The 6,122-nt window shown below is 43.0% G+C and overlaps 1 pseudogene; it reads right to left on the bottom strand.

Moving 5' to 3' along the window:
* Positions 1 to 2,298: 2,298 nt before the first annotated feature.
* On the bottom strand, positions 2,299 to 2,399 carry LOC141152771 (U2 spliceosomal RNA; annotated as a pseudogene).
* Positions 2,400 to 6,122: the final 3,723 nt, after the last annotated feature.

The raw sequence follows: 6,122 nt of genomic DNA, 5'->3' as shown, positions 1-6,122 counted from the left end.
TTAAGTGAAGCCTGTTCATTGGTGACAGTGGAAGAGGAAGTATCAGAGGTGTCGTTTGTTTTTGTACTTCACCTGCTTCTCCTATTAAAATTACATCATTTATTTGAGTCATTTGAGTGCCAAGTTAATTTCTGTACCCTACTTGAGCACCTCTATACCCCAGGAGTGCAGTAGTTTTCTATATATACCACTGGTTCCCATATACCAGCACCCGGGTTGGTCATGACCTCTAATAATTTCTTTTACAACGACGAAGAAACCTCTAAAATTATCTCACAGTCCCACTCGCCGTGCGACTTCTTGAAAGTACCTGCGAAGGAAAGAAGAGGAAAGGATTGGGAAAAGGAACTACACCATCTCACTAATATTGAATTACACTGTGCTACCCTCACCGAATACATACGGGTCCAATGCATCCCACGTGGTCTGAGGGTACAATTGCGCCCAACGTTTTTTAGCGATCAAGGAGAATACTGTACAAAATTCGAACGCATTCTGAACAAATGTTCTTTTGATTTAATAACTCACTATTTAATCCCTACAGAAGACCATAACCTCTTCGAAAGAACAGATCACCAGCATTGAAACCCAACTATCTACTACAACCTCCACAGAGGAATTTAATACATACTCGGTCCCCAGCCGCCACTATCTGTCCCGGTGTCGTCTCTGCCTTCCACAAGCACGGATCCCACAACATTACCCGTGCCCTCCCCATTGCATTTACTGAGAAGGACCGTCTAACCACAAACACGTGGACAGGTGAATGTAGCCGGGGACGGTACGGAGCCAGTCCACAGCTTTTTTTGCTGAGAGTTGTATTTCACCACAGCCATATTCTTTAGCTCGGTGAAAGGACTGGCATAGAGGGAAACCGTATCTACTCTGGGTGTCATTTCTCCCAGGAAGTCCTCTAATGCAGCTTATTGCAGAAGCAATGGCAGCCCGTCCAACATCAATTCGCACTTGTCGGTGGTGCTTTGACACACAAACATCTTTCTTTGCGCATTTCATTTCATGACTACAGAGTTGGGCAATAGCCTGATCTGCAATGTGGTTTGAGAAATAACATGCATAAGCATGTCCCATCCACATTAAAAAAGCAGCCATAGAGTGTCCGGGAACCTTCCCCCACACTTTTCTTACCCAGTGCTGCTTCTCGGCAGGGTTGGACGGACCCACCAGAAAGATTGTTGGAAGACCATTTCCGGTGACTACCTCTTGAAGCTCATCAAGAGAATGCCAAGAGTGTGCAAAGCAGTCATCAAAGCAAAAGGTGGCTACTTTGAAGAACCTAGAATATAAGACATATTTTCAGTTGTTTCACACTTTTTTGTTAAGTATATAATTCCACATGTGGTAATTCATAGTTTTGATGCCTTCAGTGTGAATATACAATTTTCATAGTCATGTAAATACAGAAAAATCTTTAAATGAGAAGGTGTGTCCAAACTTTTGGTCTGTACTGTATATGTGATCCGTGTGATGGAGAAAACACAGTTTTAAATACCTGGCCTGTAAGTAACTATTTTGAACAGCAAACTGGTGTCAAAAACTTTTCTGACACACTGAAACAAAAAATTTAATGGAGGCCAGAAATGGCAGTATTTTATGAAAATGTATATGTGATCCGTGTGACGGAGAAAACACAGTTTTAAATAGCTGGATTTTTAGCGCTGTAATATGGAAAGAACCTGGCTGTATTCTGCAGTGCCAACAAGCAAATGGTGCAGAAAAACTGTGTTCTCTGGATTGCTTTTTAAGCAAATAATGAGGATTACGATCCAAAAAAAATTATTCCTGGCCCCTGAGACCTGGGCCTATTTCTAGAAATATCTAACAGCAGCAGCAGACAGAACTGGAATGGAGCCTCTTGTGCTATGTGCACAGTAGTCTGCTATATACACTGCCTGCCTATATACACTGCCTGCCTGATATCTCTGCAGATGGATTAGTCCTCAGAAGGACTGTTTGTGGAGATGGATATGTGTCTCTAATATAGTTTGGTACACCTACACTAACTAGAAGCTAGCAAATCTCTCCCTACCTCAGCAGCACCTCTCCCTACACTGTCTGATCCGGAGTGACTGTGACGAGCATGGCGGCACCAGGTCTGATATAGACCTGACAACGCTGTGCGGCCAGCCAATCACTGTAATGCCACAACCAACATGGCTACGGAATTACAGTGAGTGGCAGTAACGAACATGCTCGCTCATCACTAATAATTAGTTACTCTCTCTGCCCCCACCCTTCCAGGTCTCGAGGCGCGTGGGACATTAAGGGGGAGAGGAGAGGAGAATGTGTGAAAATAGGTGGACGTATAGGGGATGTATCAGGTATTAAACTGACAAGAAAAGATACTACACTTGATCTTAGCCAAAAGGCTGAGAAGCGATTACCTGAATTGGTTTTGGCCTATGGCTGCACCCTGGCCCCAAGAAGGCACCCATTGTAGGGATAGGGACAAAGACTCCCCTTAGGAAGACATGTTGTTCATCAATAGACACTTTAAAACCCACAACTATACTGCTTGTTGCAGATGCACCCCACATGTTTTTAATATGCATAAGTCCACCTATTTTCACACATTCTCCCACCCACCCAATGTCCCATGCTCATCAAGACCGTGGCGTGGGGTAGAGAGGATAACTAATTAATGAACAAACGAGCAGCGGTCCCCCTGCTTCCCAGTCTGTAGGCTCCCTACAGACTGAAACTGGCTGCTGCAGCACTGCCAGATACAAGCCAGGAGCCCATTATGACACGTGCAATGTCTGTTCCATTCTTGCATTATTCCATCGTCCCATTGTTCCATTGCCCCCTAACAATGGAATAATGGAATAATGCAAGAATGGAAGAATGGAGCAGACGTTGCACGTGTCATAATGGGCTCCTGGCTTTTATGTAGCTGTGCTGCAGCAGCCAGCTTCAGTCTGTAGGGAGCCTACAGACTGGGAAGCAGGGGGGGATCGCTGCTTGTTTGTTCAATAATTAGTTACCCTCTCTACCTCCCACCCTTCCCGGTCTTGAGGCGCGTGGGACATTAGGGGGGAGAGGAGAATGTGTGAAAATAGGTGGACGTATAGGGGACGTATCGGGTATTAAACTGATATGAAAATATATATTTTTTTCCTCAGATTAAGACCCACATTAATTTATGCATCATTGCGCATATTCACATAACCGGTTCTCAAATCATCATTCAGAAAAACAATACAAAGTCCAAAAAACACAACCCGGCAATTAACTGTTACTTACTGTAAAAAGTCCAATGTGAAAAGTTCCAGAGAGCTTCTGCTGCTGTCTCACCATACTTCTTTTTATCCAATAAATAGACATAAAACAGTCTTGCAAGAAAAATACTTCTGCATTCCATGGGGGAAAGAACGATCTTTTTAAAAATCACCAAATTCCTAACGTCCCATAAAACCTCTTTATATATGGTAAAAATCATACAGCTTGTCCTCTTCCTTTGTGAGTACTTAAAATCTTGACCCATTAAAATCCTTTCAAAATCAAAACAATAAAAACCAACTAAAGCAACAAACATGAGTGACAACAGGGTAAAAACTTTTTTAGCAAAAAAACAGTCCCAAAAAATATGCTGTACCGTTTCCACATTATTGCAACCTTCCCTTGGGCATAATTCTTGAACCTTTATCCCCTGTCCATTCAAAAAAGCCCTTGTTGGCAAGCAGCCATGCAACGCCATCCAGGTTACATGCTTCCACACCTGTCCAGACTGTGCATTATTACAAAACGGCACATCACCTAACACCTCCTTCTTAATACCTGAGACAATCTGCTTTTTATCAGGTCTAAACCATGGAGCTTATCCCATTTTGATCATAGAAGGACCTAAGCACCACATAAAAAAACGAAACTGGTTTTCTTAAGTCCTTCTCACACCAGCTCCACTTCTGGAAAAGTCGTCCTGCTAAATATTTGCACATGTCCACAGTCCTGTTCTTGCACTGGGATAATTTATAAATATTCAAAAAATAATGCATTCTTAAAAATAAGTCAATGTTAGGAAAATCACAACCTCCATTTTCCACAGAACACATAACCATTCCTCTTCTAAGTTTCTCCATTTTGGACCCCCAAAAAAACACAAACAGTTTCCTTGTCACTCTCTTGGTCCAAAGAACAGCAGGTGGAAAAATCAAAGTGGTGTACAGCAGAAGCGGGAGAATCACAGACTTGACTATCGGTACTTTCCCTCTCTGCGACAGGTTCCTTAGTTTCCAGAAGTTCAACTTCTGATCCATTTTGTCTTCTAGACTCTTCAGGCTGCTTTTCCCTTTCAGCTCCTTCTCAAAGATGACACCAAGAACCTCAATTTCCTCCCTACTCTCCACTCCTGCCACCTTAACCTCAACCTGCCTCCCAAAGTTACAAAGCTGGCACTTGCCCCAATTCACAGCCATACCAGCCAAACAACATGCAAATTCACTCTATTAAGATCCGCTTGTGTACCACAAGTAAAAACAATATCGTTCTTATAACTTAAAGACTTGACTGGACCCCCGGAAAGAATACTGCCAAGCATCTCATCCCCAGATACCTCATTTGCGGGAGAAAAAAACAGACTTAAAAACCCCTTTAGGTTTAAAACATTTTGTAAAAAAAATCTATCTTGAACATTGCTCATTTTCCTCCATGTGCTTTATTTTTGCCTTATACATAATAGTCTTCCCTTTTTCAATAAGTATCTTCTTCAGCTCATCCTTCAAATCTGCAATCTCTTTATCCACCTCCATCCCCACTCTCTTAAACTTATGGAGTACTTCCGGTTTTGAAATAACGGCATCATCATAATCCCTTTTGGCTTTCGCTCTCCTGAAACACACCCCTTTAAAATAACATGCAAATTTCTCCTTGGCCCAGTCCCACCACTCCAGCAAGTCTTTAAAAAGGTCTTGTTCAGACACACAAGACAAAAACACTTTATTAAAACCAACCTTAACACTCTCCTCTTCCCGCAGGCTTACGTTCAGCTTCCAGAGTCCCTTTCCGAAAGCCGGGGACTCAGCTATACACAGATCTACCACTATCATTTTGTGGTTTTAAAAAGTTGTCATCACGTGGTTGCACTTGGCCACCTTAATCCCCTCAGACATAAAAACATAGACAATTCGGGAACTACTACGTCCACTATCTGATATGTATGTGAACTTGGCCCAACCATCAGACCAGCATCCGTGTAACGTAAATCCTGCACAATCTAATTTAAAATATTAGAAGTGACATCAGTCCTACCTTGCGTAGAGCTCTTACGATCTTTTGCGGATCTGACACAATTAAAATCTCCAGCCACTATAGTGAAGTCTCTGCCTGGTGAAAACAACTATAAAGACTCCAAAAACCCAACTCTTGCTTGTTTATCTGCAGGGGCATAAACATTAAAAACCCGTACCCGCTGACCTAAAAACTCCACTAATAAAAACAAACATCTCCCAGGTATGATTACTTTAAACTCTAAAACCGACTAGACTTACACAATAAAATGCCCACCCCTTCATTCCTGTTTTCTGAGCATGGGGATCAAAATGATTGCCCCTTATTCCACTCACTCTCATGCGGGGCAGATTTAATTACACATTCCTGCAGACAGACAATATCTGCATTCACACTCTCAATGTAATCCAGTATCCCTGCTCTCCTACAAGCAGAACCAATCCCTCGTACATTCAGAGAAGCAACCTACAACGCCATCAGGAAAAAATCTCCACCATACCCGATCCATCATGAACCAGAAGGAAACCTACTCCTGCCACCCACTTTTCTACGTATATCAGGCGACTCAGGATTCGAGTCCCTGTTAGAAGAACCTGGTCTTTGGGAGACCAGATCTTCCTGCCCCCCAGACCAACACCCCTCCACCTTACTTCTTTTAATCACGGAGGCATAACTCTCCTCTTTGCCATCATCTTCCTCCTTATTTTCACTCCAATCGCTGTCACCCCTATCGTACTGCCGAGGGCTTACAGTTCCATCCAAATCAGAATCCTCCTCCTCCAAAACCTCCATTTCCTCACCCCCCCCTCTCTCCCCAAAACAGGATTCACTGACTCCGCCATATTAGACAAATCCATACCATCACCCGGGCCATGCAC

Source organism: Phyllobates terribilis, unplaced genomic scaffold (genome assembly GCF_046119375.1).
Source record: "Phyllobates terribilis strain yellow unplaced genomic scaffold, ASM4611937v1 Scaffold_6__1_contigs__length_29720123, whole genome shotgun sequence".
Lineage (NCBI taxonomy): Eukaryota > Metazoa > Chordata > Amphibia > Anura > Dendrobatidae > Phyllobates > Phyllobates terribilis.
Note: the sequence above shows the minus strand (reverse complement) of the source record. Positions and strands in the feature narration are given on the sequence as shown.